This window comes from Hyla sarda, chromosome 4, assembly GCF_029499605.1.
Source record: "Hyla sarda isolate aHylSar1 chromosome 4, aHylSar1.hap1, whole genome shotgun sequence".
Taxonomy (NCBI): domain Eukaryota; kingdom Metazoa; phylum Chordata; class Amphibia; order Anura; family Hylidae; genus Hyla; species Hyla sarda.
Window position 1 is genome coordinate 51,514,872 of NC_079192.1, and position 14,245 is coordinate 51,529,116.

Consider the following 14,245-nt stretch of genomic DNA (forward strand, 5'->3'; position numbering starts at 1 on the left):
AGCATTGTAGTTCGCCCGTAGTGCACTATTAACGTATTAACCCTTGCAAAAATGTGAAATTTTTGGGGAAACACACATTTTAGTGAATTTAAAAAAAAACATTTTTACATATGCAAAAGTCTTGAAACACCTGTGGGGTATTAAGTTCCTTGTTATGTTCCTCAAGGGGTCTAGTTTCCAAAATGGTATGCCATGTGTTTTTTTTTCCTGTTCTGGCACCATAGGGGCTTCCTAAATGCAACATACCCCCCAAAAACCATTTCAGAAAAATGTACTCTCCAAAATCCCCTTGTCGCTCCTTCGCTTCTGAGCCCTCTACTGCGCCTGCCGAACACTTTACATAGACATATGAGGTATGTGCTTACTCGAGAGAAATTGAGCTACAAATAGAAGTATACATTTTCTCCTTTTACCCCTTGTAAAAATTCTAAAATTGGGTCTACAAGAACATGCAAGTGTAAAAAATGAAGATTGTGAATTTTCTCCTTCACTTTGCTGCTATTCCTGTGAAACACCTAAAGGGTTAAAATGCTGACTGAATGTCAATTTGAATACTTTAGGGGGTGCAGTTTTTATAATAGGGTCATTTGTTGGGTATTTCTAATATGAAGACCCTTCAAATCCACTTCAAACCTGAACTGGTCCCAGAAAAATTGTGATTTTGGAAATTTTGTGAAAAATTGGAAAATTGCTGCTGAACTTTGAAGCCCTCTGGTGTCTTCCAAAAGTAAAAACATGTCAATTTTATGATGCAAACATAAAGTAGACATATTGTATATGTGAAAAACAAAAAATTTATTTGGAATATCCATTTTCCTTACAAGCAGAGAGCTTCAAAGTTAGAAAAATTACCAAGTTACCAAAAAATTTTACCACTATGTTAAAGTAGAATATGTCACGAAAAAACATTCTCGGAATCAGAATGATAACTAAAAGCATTCCAGAGTTATTAATGTTTAAAATGACAGTGGTCAGATGTGCAAAAAATGGCCGGGTCCTAAGGTGTAAAATGGCTGGGTCCTTAAGGGGTTAATGACAGGGACTTGGATAGATTAGTGTAAGGCCTGACTATCAGTTTCCCTTTGTCATAATGTCACAGGTAGACATGTGCAATTCGTTTCGGCACGAATGTCTCATTTAACTAATTTTACTGTTTTCGGGCATTTGGACCGATCCGAATGCATGAAAACATATTTTGAACATTCCCGAATAGCCACGATAATACGGATAGCAAAATAACGAATACATTCGTTATTTACCGAATGCATGCGATAAATAACGAATGCATTCGTTATCCGTAAACGAACGTAAAGAATTCATTCCAATAAAAAAATTATAATAAAAAAGATACAGTAGTGATGGAAAAAATTGTATCTAACGAAATGTATCTTTTTTATTATGAAATGTTTATTAATTTTTAAACAGGGATCAATTTATGTGAGCGGGTAAAGCACTAAAAATGTAGCCGACAATAATAAAAATGTACTGTGTGCGTGTTTTTCACTTTTTTTTTTTTAAACATTTTTTAGGTAGTACTACTACTCCCAGCATGGAACACACTGTTCCATGATGGGAGTAGTAGTTACCTGTACTAATTGACAAATCGCCGAGGTCCCTTGCGATCCTCTTGTATAATGTATAGATGTGGCTGCCGCTCTTCTATGGTCCCCTGCACTCATGTATATATACACCTATTCATATTTCCCGCAGAGCTGTGATTGGACAGTTGGTTCCAGCCAATCACAGCTCTCTGTGAGAAAATAGGAATATGTGTATGTATATATACGGCCCTGCAGGGGACCATAGGAGAGCAGCCGCCGCATCCATACATTATACAGGAGCATCACAGTGGGTGTCAGGAGTGATACCCGCAGTGATCTTTCTTTAACTACAAGTACTACTACTCCCAACATGGAGTACACTCTGCTCCATGCTGGGAGCTGTGGTACCTGCATTAATAGACAGATCGCAGCGGGTGTCAGAAGTTACACTCGCTGTGATATGTCTATTAATGCAGGTACTACAGCTCCCAGCATGGAGCAGAGTGTGCTCCATGTTGGGAGTAGTAGTACCTGCAGTAAGGGACAGATCCCAGCGGATGTCACTACTCACACCTGCTGTGATCCTTCTGATGTGAATGTCGGGATCAGCTGTTCTCAAGGCTACAGAGCCGGGAGAACAGCTGACGCTGAGCCCTAGGTATACATCGTGTACCTACTGCCCAGCAAGAACTGAAAATACGGGGAACCCTATACGTTTTTGAATTTTTTTTATTTAAATAAATAGAATTAAAAAATGCATAGGGTTCCCCGTATTTTCCTTCTCAGCACAATACCAACCAAAGAGCAACAGCTTGACGTTACCAGGGTGGGCGAGGACCATTTTTACTGGCCCTCCCCAGCCTAAATAACGCCAGCCTGTTACTGCCTAGGTCCAGGAGCGCCATTTTTGATGCTCCGGGCCTGTTGGTACCAGCTCTTCCCGGAACCCCTGTGGCGCTGGGTACCGGGGTAATAATTGGGGGATAGCGCTAGCTGTTTTTGGTGCTAACGCTAAGTCCTGGCTTATTAATGGATTTCGTAAATAAGACCAGCTTCCACTACTAAGCCTGAAAATTCAATAAAAAAAAAAAAACACAACACATTGGAAAAATTATTTTATTTTAAAAAACACTCCTCGTTAACCATTTTATTAAAAGAAAAAAATTATAATCCGCCATAATCACTCGAATCCGCAGTAATCCTCTGCATACACGGATCTGAAACGAGAAGAAAAAATATATAAAAAATTGGTTATGACATTTTTGGCGCTGTCCACTGGGAAGAGCACCCATAATGCAATGTCTACCAAAACAGGGAGCCACCAATTGGTGCAAAACTACAACTCCCAGCATGCCAAGACAGCCTTTGGCTGTCTGGGCATGCCGGGACTTGTAGTTTAGCAACAACTGGAGTCTCCCTGTCTGGGTAGACACTGCCAGAAGGGTCTGTTCACATTATACAAAACGGACAATGTGAACAAAGCTTCAGATTAACTAGCCTTGTTCCCTTCTGTAGCCCCGCCCCCTAATGACGTAATCACGGACTACACGGACCTACCCGGCACTCGAGGGAAGTAAGCGGACTTCGTCTTCTGTATACACTGTATACAGCTATCTATAAATAGCTGTATATAGTGTATACCGCCCAAAAGGTTAACCTACACTTTCCAGCAGTGTAAGTTAACACTTTCCTTGCTGGGCTTGCGCATAGCACACAACTCAGCAAGGGGTTAAGTGAGCCAGCAATGTGTATACTGTATACACATTGCAGGCTCACTGTAAGTTCTTGCTGGGCAGTAGATATATGATGTATACTTACTACGCTGTTCTCCTGGCTCTGTAGCCTTGAGAACAGCTGATCCCGACATTCACATCAGGAGGATCGCAGTGGGTGTCAGTAGTGACATCCGCTGGGATCTGTCCCTTACTGCAGGTACTACTACTCCCAACATGGAGCACACTCTGCTCCATGCTGGGAGCTGTAGTACCTGCATTAATAGACATATCGAAGCGAGTGTAACTTCTGACACCCGCTGCGATCTGTCTATTAATGCAGGTACTACAGCTCCCAGCATGGAGCAGAGTATACTCCATTTTGGGAGTAGTAGTACTTGCAGTTAAGGAAAGATCACTGCGGGTATCACTCCTGACACCCGCTGTGATCCTCCTGTATAATGTATGGATGCGGTGGCCGCTCTCCTATGGTGCGCTGCACGGCCGTATATATACACATATTCCTATTTCGCACAGAGATCTGTGATTGGCTGGAACAATCTGGCCAATCACAGCTCTGCCGGAAATATGAAAAGGTGTATATATATGTAGTAGTCCTTGGGGGATGTATGGTAGTTGTGGTGTTGTTTCGGTATATGAGGGGTTAATGTTAACCCTATAGTTCATGTTAATGTTAACCCTATAGTTCGTGACGCCAGGCTGAGGGATAGTATGCTGAAGTAATTCACCGGCCTATTGCCGCCCTTCCCAGTAGCGATAGGTGCATGTATAAAATGACTGAAGGTCCACAAGGTACTTGAACTTGAATAAACTTTACTGAAAGGCTTGCGGTACATCCAATGCACAATAGCAGTCTCATGCAAACAGTCTCTATATAGTTCAGTGACTGGCAGTTGTTGCGGACCTTGAATTGTAATACAAGTCTCTGAATTTAGGGTAATTTGCGAAGGTCCATCCGGATTTAGGGGATAGATAAGGTCCCGTGATCTTGCAGAGTGCATAGGGATTGATATACTCACAATTCTGAATAGATCAGCCGTTGCCGCAAGGCTCGGGCCTAACTCACTGTGGAAGATAGCTGCGAAGATCCTGCTAGTTTGACAGCCTGGGAACAAGAGAGAGAATAATGGCCGCCACTCCCTTATATGGGCAGAGGCGGGGTTAACCTGATTGGTCCGAATATCTGTCACTCACCGTAACAAAGAATGATGGGTGCAATATGTCACAGGGACCTCCAAAGGTCCTTAAGCAAAAACCATAGAGTTTACCTGATCACGTGACCCGCAGGTCCTGCCACGCTCCGGACAGCTAATTAACTAGTGATATACATTAATACTATTATATTTTCATAAATCCTGAATAATCTATTAGCTTAATGACTATCTAGATGAGAGTTGACAAGGGGCAGACTAGACAATAAGGACCCCGACGTCCTAGGGACTCTGGCTATGCTGACCTATATACACAGGTATCGGATAGGATGCGGTACCAGGACACCACATATATGCGTCAGTGCAGGGGACCATAGAAGAGCGGCCGCCCGCATCTATACATTATACAAGAGGATCGCAAGGGGCCCCGGCGATCTGTCAATTAGTACAGGTAACTACTACTCCCATCATGGAACAGTGTGTTCCATGCTGGGAGTACTAGTACTACCTAAAAAATAAAAAAAAACACACACACTACATTTTTATTACTGTCGGCTACATTTCTAGTGCTTTACCCGCCCACATAAATTGATCCCTGTTTAAAAATTAATAAACATTTCATAATAAAAAAGATACATTTCGTTAGATACAATTTTTCCATCACTACTGTATCTTTTTTATTATTATTTTTTATGGTACCCTACGAATTTTTAATAAAAAAGGTATCTCCATAACTTTTTAGGATCGCAAAAAGAATAAAAAGATGTACCCGAATGTACCCGAATACTGAATGTATCCGAAAAATCAAAACCAAAAATATTACCGAACCGAAAAATTTTTACGAAACAAAACGAAAATTTTTCTTGTGCACAAGTCTAGTCACAGGTGAGTATGTTTAGCTAGTATGCCAGCCTGGTCCTGATTCAGTGCCAGTTCGTTCTTTACAGAGTGAGCGTAGTGGCCATAGCTTCTCAAAACTGGGTACCGCCTTCACTGATAACTAGTTGGCAGATTCTTTTCTGTCTCTTAACCCCTTAAGGACGCAGCCCTTTTTCACCTTAAGGATGCAGCCCTTTTTCGCAATTCTGACCACCGTGGCTTTACGAATTAATAACTCGAAAACGCTTTTACCGAATATTCTGATTCTGAGATTGTTTTTTCGTGACATATTCTACTTTATTATGGTGGTAAATTTTACTTGCATCCTTTTTTGGTGAAAAATCCCAAAATTTCATGCAAATTTTGAAAATGTAGCATTTTTCTAACTTTGAAGCTCTCTACTTGTAAGGAAAATGGATATTCACAATACATTTTGTTTTTATTCACAAACACAATTTGTGGTCGTGGCCCATGTATAGAAAATGTACGTACTTACCAACCCTCCGTCCCGATCTGCTATTCAGCTTGTCCACCTGAAAAACACATCCTACCACTAAATGCAAATGTCATAACCTAGGTTGGTTCTAACTGACCCTATCACTGCTTCTAACAGCGGTTGAATTGTGCCAAAACCGCGAACGAGGGCACGCCTATAGAGGGCATACCCTATAATAAAGAATAGAGAAGAAGGGTTTTGGGAGGGTGGGCAACGCTGTACAACGAACGCCCCGGCTGCAGAGAGGCCGGGCGTTAAATACCCCTGGCCCCTCCCACAAATTCAGCCGATAGGCTTCCCACTTGTGGTCGTGGCCCATGTATAGAAAATGTACGTACTTACCAACCCTCCGTCCCGATCTGCTATTCAGCTTGTCCACCTGAAAAACACATCCTACCACTAAATGCAAATGTCATAACCTAGGTTGGTTCTAACTGACCCTATCACTGCTTCTAACAGCGGTTGAATTGTGCCAAAACCGCGAACGAGGGCACGCCTATAGAGGGCAAAAATGACACAGATAGGTTTAATGATGCAAGCAATTAATTTTATTCCTTATAAAACTAACACTCTGAATACATCCGCCATTTCCAGCTGGGGGTTCGGAATGTATGTAGTGAAGGCATTAGAGTTCCATCTACCTAACTTTTTTAGCACGTGTACTGGTACTCCGTGCCTGGAGGCTGCTGAGGCTGCCCCTATACGGAATGAATGTCCCGAGTAGCAGCGTGGGTCAAGACCCAACAGCCTAACCAATGTGCGCACGTGACTGACAAATTGCGAAGTAGTGAGTGGTGCAGAATCAAACGGCAGCAACGGCCTTACCTCTGATCGATTGTTCATGATGCTTGCCCACTCGGAAAGTACCACTAGCGGACACCAGGGATTGCCGGAGGGATAGTACCGTATCGCAGTAGCCTTCTTGCAAGTTTTGGTACCCCGTAATGTCAGCTCTGCATAATCTTGTCTGATGCTAAGTTGCGTTTTCTCTACAAACGGTGCTGCTCGTGACGCACAAGTGAACTCCCCAGCCCTCAGAAACCCATAGAGAGCTAAGTATATGCTGACCTTGATGACCTTGCTGTGAAACCATCCGAATGGAGCGGAGTCAAGTAGAGCCGACATGTCCCTAAACATTTGCCCTGTGATAGGCTGCCTTGGACTCACACGCGGGATGAGGCTGGAATTGATCCCCTTCAAAGCGGCCTTGATAACATGTGTGGAGCATATGGAAGGCTCGCCGGGAAACTGTAACGCGTGGTAGTGTTGAATCCCGGATAAATGTAATTTAATGGTGTTGTATGACAAGCCTAAATCAGAGTGGCAAAAGGCCAAGAACTGCAGTATGGTGGGAATGTTGAAGCCCCATGGTAGAGCGTGTCTGTCCAGGAATGAGCTGTACAGCCTGATAGCCGCTGCATAAGCCTTTCTTGTCCTCGGAGCTAGGGAACTTCTCACTAAGGTTTCTGCTAACAAGGAGTAACGCCTTAATCCAGCGTCAGCACCTGATGTGGAGGCACTGGGGTTGCTACTCGGTCTGCACCTGGTGTGACCTGAAAAAAGAGATCATAGTTACCCCTGGATAAGGCGTCAGCCGCTGTGTTGCAAGTGCCCGCTATGTGACACGCTGTGAAATTGAAATTATGCTGTAGTGCTACCCATACCAGTCTGCGCAAGTAGCTCATGACCTGTAATGACTTGGACAAGAGGAAATCATCCAGATAATGTATCACGTATCTGCAATCTGTTACATTGACCAACGCCCAGTGTAACGCTCGTGCCAGCTGTTCGAACAACCAAGGGCTGCTTTTTGAGCCGAATGTTAATTTTGACGCGAAATAGTACATGCCCTGCCATTTTATGCCATACCACTTCCACAACTCTTCGGCCACTGGTAGCAGCTTGAAAGCATCGGTAATGTCCGCCTTCGCCAACCATGTGCCTGGCCCCAACTGGAGAATAACCTGTATGGCCTGGTCTATGGAAGCGTATTTCATAGAAAATTCCTCAGATGGGATCAGAGCGTTTAAACTGGGTACCACAGAGGAATACGGGGCAGATAAATCGTAAATTAGACGTTTTTTATTAGAGAATTTTCCCGTCACCACCCCCACCGGGCTGACCCTCCAACTTCAAAAGGTGAGGACTGAAAAGGCCCTATTATATAGCCCTTCGCTAACTCCTGTTGTATCAATTCCGTAACCACCTGGGGCTGTTTCGTGGCTGACGCTAGATTCTCACACTCAAAAGTGGATTGAGGTAACGCCACTAACCCTGTGTGACAACCCGTCCTGAAACCTGCGAGTAACCATTGTACCCAGTCTTGTTCCGGGTGACTAGCCAACACCCAAGCCAACGCACCGACCTGAACCCCGTCTAGTCAAGACTGCTGAGACCTCTGGGAGCACAACGAGCTGGGATGGGCCCGGAAGCAAAGTAAGCAGACGTGCAACAACCTACAGTTACTGAAATTACAACTCGACAAATTGTAGTTGTTGCACACCTGGCTCCTGCCCAGGAATCTCACAGGGCGCCCCAGTTTGTCTACTGCAGACGAGAACTTATGACCGGGAGCAGGTGACGCCATGATACTCCTGCTGGTGCTTGGCTCTGGTTCTTGGCCAATGCTGGAACACCACGGGGCAGTGTGGGAGATGGATTGGCAGATCGTGCAGGTGGGTGCCTTCAACCCAGCGAAGTGCTTACAATACAGTTCGGTGTCCACGACACTCCAGTCAGTCTCGTAAGCAAACTGGCTGACCCCTGCCGCTGCCTTTGCCGCAAAGGACTTGTGGTACTCGTAAAAATAGGACCCACCATACTTGTATGCGAACTCAGACAACTTGTATAAGTACAGATCCAGCTCCTCCCTTCTTTCTGGTTTTGCTGTGCAAACCACATCTCTGTATAAGCTGAAAGCAATGACAAATTCAACTATTGTAAGCTTACGATTTAACCTGGCATCCTTACTCTTAAAGACAACTGAGACCTCTCCACACGCCACTGTCTTGGTCTCAGTGACGTCCTGGGTACTGATAAGCAAGGATGCCAGGTTAACGTCCTTGCCATCGAGAATATCTCTGCGAATGGCAGCAGGAATGAAGTGGGATGGTGTAATCTTTGGAGGCATAGTTCCCCTACCTAAAGCCACTGCCACCGCAGAAGTAGCTGGCGCTGCCGCTGCAACTACCGTAGGAGGGACTGATGCTTGGGATGCACCACCCTTCTCCATTGTGTCCATTCTGGATTGCAGGCTGGACAAGGAAGACATCACGCTGTTCATCATATTGTGTAGTTGTGCCAAAGACGTGGCCACAGTCTGCCCTGACATGTCCTGTTGACTTCCGCTAGCTTCCTCTCCTGACATCAGAAGCTTGTACAATTCCGCTTTCCTGGCTGAAGCCGGAAATGGAATTCCCTTCTTGCGGAGTTCCTCCATCAATCTGGGAATTGTCCATGACCTATAAGCAGTACCCACTCCCTGCTCGGAGCTCCTGGCAGGGGTCTCTGGGACGGACAAGGTCTCTTCAATGTCTGATGCGTTTGACATGATGCTACCACCTGTCCGGGCCGTGACGGGTGCCGGGGAAAGATTAACGAGACATGAAAACCACATACGACTATCAACTCCACCTAAATACACCCCCTAACTACTGACCTGCAAACAACCAGCGCCAATCGTCTGACCAGGACCTAAAACAACGTTATATATTAGTATACTACCATGTAACAACTTTTGACTCAAGTGCCTACCACCTCATTGTGTATCCAGCGGTTGTCCTGGTCGATGAACCGAGCAAAATTGTGAACCGTCCCAACTGCAGTGGTACCCTTGTTTATGCAACCATCACCCTCATCCTATCATAACACCGTGCGCAAGTGAGGATCCGAGCGCTTGGCGTTGGCGCCGGCCCGTATAGAATGTGGTAATGGATGTGTTACACCGTGCCTAAGAATCATGCCATTGCTCTGACAACCGCGTCGATCGCCACCTTGTGACCCCCTCCTTACGGATGTGTCAGGAGATAGTCGCGTATATCAATACAGTCGAGTGTTGCTCTGAAGACGTGTCAGCAGCAACCTGATCGTTGTTACCCGCCCCTTGAGTGTGTCAGGACAATGGTAGAACATGTACTTATCCTTAACGTATGGTATACTCTGAAGACGTGTCAGCAGTAACCAATCGTAGGTTGCCCCCCTGAAGACGTGTCAGGAACACGGGCGATCGCCTACTACAAGTGTGCCGTAAAGTAAGCTCTGAAGACGTGTCAGCAGCAAACCAGCCGAAGCTACCCCCTGAAAACGTGTCAGGGTAATGGGTAAATATCTACCTGCATGTGATACGTGTGGTATACTCTGAAGACGTGTCAGCAGCAACCAATCGTAGGTTGCCCCCCTGAAAGCGTGTCAGGAACACGGGCGATCGCCTACTACAAGTATGCCGTAAAGTAAGCTCTGAAGACGTGTCAGCAGCAAACCAGCCGAAGCTACCCCCTGAAAACGTGTCAGGGTAAAGGGTTAATATCTACCTGCATGTGTTACGTGCGGTGTGCTCTGAATGATGTGTCAGTAGCAACCAAGTGTCCTAAAATGTACGTTGTGAGACCAGTCGTGGTAAGTGAACAACACATTTTTTTTTTTTTTTTTTTTTTACTATATATTTTTTTTTTTTTTTTTTTTTTTTTTTTTTTTTTATCGGTCTCCAACCCAACAATTTGCCTCAGAGTCTGATCCATACACTGTTTGAGACAACACTAACGTATGCTCGAAGAAGACACGGCTGACGGTCGCCCCGGAAACACGACCATGGCCTGCTCAGCGGTCCTGCCATAGCCATGTCCCCAGAGCAACCGCAGCACGCGCACCGCCCGACCCATCCGTGTGCGTCAGAATGGACAACAACCTAGCATCATTATAACCACCTGAACCCCAAATGCTGTTAAACACTCTTAAAACATACCTACCAGTCTAGAATGACGACAGGACTTGTAGCAAGTACTCTTGCACCTGTGAAGTACAAATGACATGACAACCCCTTGCCAATAGATATCACCCCTATAACATTGTGACAACTGCGGCTCAATGATTAAACAGCATCTTGGTGCAAATGCTGCGCTTGTTTCCGAAATCCCCGTCGTAACGTCTGTGGTGTGAAAAACCCCCGCGGCACTGCCGAGCCCACCGCCCCCCCTCCCCCTGTATCATGATCACTATTCAATACCCCACTCTAGTAAACATGGATCCCACGAATCCACCGCATATGTGGATTGACTCTCGGTCGGCGGAAGCCCTTGCGGCGGACTATGTGCTTGACAGGTGCCGGGACCCGGCACTTACCCGATCTTCTTGTTAGAGTCTGGAGACGTACACCACCCGCTCGCTGTGCGCCGCTGTCAGAACCGGAAGTCCCTGATTGGTGACGTCACCTTCCTCCGACGTCCACCAACGCTGTACAACGAACGCCCCGGCTGCAGAGAGGCCGGGCGTTAAATACCCCTGGCCCCTCCCACAAATTCAGCCGATAGGCTTCCCACATGTCCACTTTATGTTGGCATCATAAAATGGACATATTTTTGCTTTTTGAAAAAATTAGAGGGCTTCAAAATAGAGCAGCAATTTTCAAAAATGTCATGAAAATTGCTAAATCTGAAGGGACAGATGTTACAGAACTACAACTCCCATGCCTGGGCAGTCTAGGCATGCTGAGAGTCGTAGTTTGGCAACATCTGGAGGGCTACCGTTTGGGCACCACTGTAACAGTGGTCTCCAAACTGTGACCCTCCAGATGTTGCAACATGCTGGGAGTTGCAGTTTGGCCTCCCTAGTGGTTGCCACAGTAAAGATCACTTTACTTTCACTTTCAATTCCACACACCCCCCCCCCCCCCCCCCCACGTAGTTTCCCTACCTGAGCCAGGATCCAGCGAAGATCGGGGAGTCCACTGTCCTGTTCTGCCATTGGTCAGAATCAGTTCTGACCAATGGCAGGGGATAGGAGGAGATCGCAGCACTGCGACCTAACTTCTAGCCCTCAGAATGATCGGGTCTGTCCCTGACAGCTCTGATCATCGCTATTTTCCAGGTGATCGGGTCACCAGAGACCCGATCAGCCCGGAATAGCAGAAAATCGCATGTCTGAATTGACATGCGATGTTCTGCGATCGCCGACATGGGGGGGGACTCAGGACCCCCCTGGGCGATGTGCCGGGATGCCTGCTGAATGATTTCAGCAGGCATTTCGGTCCGGTCCCCAACCGGCTAGCGGCGGGGACCAGAATTCCCACGGGCGTATGCATACGCCCCACGTCCTTAAGGACTCGGGATGCAGGGCGTATGCATACGCCCGGCGTCCTGAACAGGTTAAGGACCAAGCCCATTTTAACCTTAAGGACCAGGCCAATTTTATTTTTGCATTTTCGTTCTTTCCTCCTCGCCTTCTAAAATGCATAACTCTTTTATATTTCCATCTACAGACCCATATAAGGGCTTGTTTTTTGCGTGACCAATTGTAGTTTGTAATGAAACCTCTCATTTTACCAGAAAATGTACGGCGAACCCAAACAAAAATTTTTAGGAAGGAAATTGAAATGAAAGCCACAATTTTGCACATTTTGGAGGGTTTTATTTTCACACTGTACACTTTATGGTCAAAATTACATGTGTTCTTTATTCTTTGGGTCAATACAATTAAAATGATACCCATGGCTAGATACTTTTATATTTTTGTACCGCTTAAAAAAAATCTAAAACTTGTTGTACAAAATCAATCATCTAAAATCGCCCTATTTTGACCACCTATAACTTTTTCATTTTTCCATATATAGGGCAGTCATGAGGGCTTATTTATTGCGCCGTCATCTGTTCTTTTTATTGATACCCCATTTGCATATATAAAACTTTTAGATAATTTTTTTATTCATTTTTTTTAATAAAATGTGACAAAAAAGCAGCATTTTTGGAATTTTTCTATTTTTTACATTTACGCCATTCACCGTACGGGATAATTAACTTTATATTTTGAAAGTTCGGACATTTACGCATGCGGCGATACCAAATATGTTTATAAAATAAAAAATGTACGCTTTTTGGGGGTAAAATGGTAAAAACTAACTATTTTAATTTTTACTGGGGAAGGCGGATTTTTCACTTTTTTTTAAAACTTTTTTTATTTTAAATTTTTCAACTTTTTCTTTACACTTTTTATGTCCCCATAGGGGACTATCTATAGCAATCATTTCATTGCTAATACTGTTCAGTGCTATGCATAGGACATAGCACCGATCAGTATTATCGGTGATCTTCTGCTCTGGTCTGCTCGATCTCAGACCAGAGCAGAAGACCCCGGGAGACAGCCGGAGCCTGGTGAGGGGACCTCCGGCCGCCATGCTGGATGATCGGATCGCCGCGGCAGCACTGTGGGCGATCCAATCATCCATTCAAAGTACCGCACTGCCGCAGATGCCGTGATCTGTATTGATCACGGCATCTGAGGGGTTAATGGCGGACATCCGCGCGATCGCAGATGTCGGCCATTACCGGCGGGTCCCCTGCTGCTGCTAGCAGCCAGAATCTGCCGTGTATGACGCGAGCACCGTTCCGATGCTCGCGGTCATACACAGGACGTAAATGTACGTCCTGGTGCGCGAAGTCCCGCCAAACCAGGATGTACATTTACGTCCGTGGTGGTTAAGGGGTTAAGGTAGGCTCTGAATTAGGGTGTTGTGATGGTCAGCGTACTTAGGGTGTGGTATTGTTTATGATGTTTATGCATTCTGCTACTTACCCTAACGGGATATTTTTGCTCACTAAAGGTGTGCCCTCGGACGCGGTTATGGGCACAGATCTGACCGCTTTTTGTGAAGGTTAATGTTTTCCATTCAGGTATGTATGTAATGTTTGTAACCACTAGCACGAATGTGAAGCCCAGATCACAAATACCGGTTAGCTACAGTCCTGACTAAACACAGTATATGATTAACCTATGTACAATGGCTACAATATTTACACCACTTAAAGGAGTGCTCTGGTGCAGAGTATTCCTGCTCTGTCCTGCCCGGGATGGAAAATAAATTAAAATGAACCATCACTCACCTCCCTGGGTTCCCGCGGAGCGCAACTACTGCTGATCGGTCCTCCGGTGCATCTCCTTCATACTTCCGGGTTTTACGAAGCGTCACATGGCGCTCAGCCTATCGCCGGCCGAGGCAGAACATCGCGGCGGCCGGCGATAGGCTGAGCGCCATGTGATGCTTCGTTACACCCAGAAGTATGAAGGAGATGCACCGGAGGACCGATCAGCTGTAGCGGCGTTCATTTTCATTTATTTTGCAGCCCGGGCAGGACGGAGCAGGAATACTCTGCACTAGAGTACTCCTTTAATAGCCATCTTACATACGACTATATTGACTTTATAAGATGCTATATACATCAATGACTATCTGTACAC